This window comes from Bactrocera latifrons, unplaced genomic scaffold, assembly GCF_001853355.1.
Source record: "Bactrocera latifrons isolate USDA-ARS-PBARC rearing strain unplaced genomic scaffold, ASM185335v1 scaffold_366, whole genome shotgun sequence".
NCBI classification, from domain to species: Eukaryota; Metazoa; Arthropoda; class Insecta; order Diptera; family Tephritidae; genus Bactrocera; species Bactrocera latifrons.
This window is the reverse complement of record NW_017537008.1, coordinates 279,780-280,137: the sequence shown is the minus strand read 5'-3', so window position 1 is coordinate 280,137 and position 358 is coordinate 279,780.

The following is a 358-nucleotide window of genomic DNA, read 5'->3' as shown; positions in this document are numbered from 1 at the left end:
GATAAAAATGCTGGGCCTTTATCGCTGATAATACGTTGCGGGTTTCCAAAAATACTGACCCATGCACTCAAATGCTTTATTACCTCTTGAGTGTCTGTTATTTTGGTCGGAAAGAGCCAAACGTATTTCGAAAAACCATCAACTACTGCGAAAATATATTTATAGTTTTTCGACGTAGAATCTAAGATACCCAAGTGATCGACATGAATAGTTGCCAGTGGGTAGTCACCCTTATCTATGCAATGCAAAAATTCTTCCTGCTTTCCTGATTTGCGATTGTGTACTATGCACTCAATGCAGTTTGATATGTGCTGTTCCACTTTTTTTCTAAATGTGCTATGAAAAAGTCTTGTTGGAT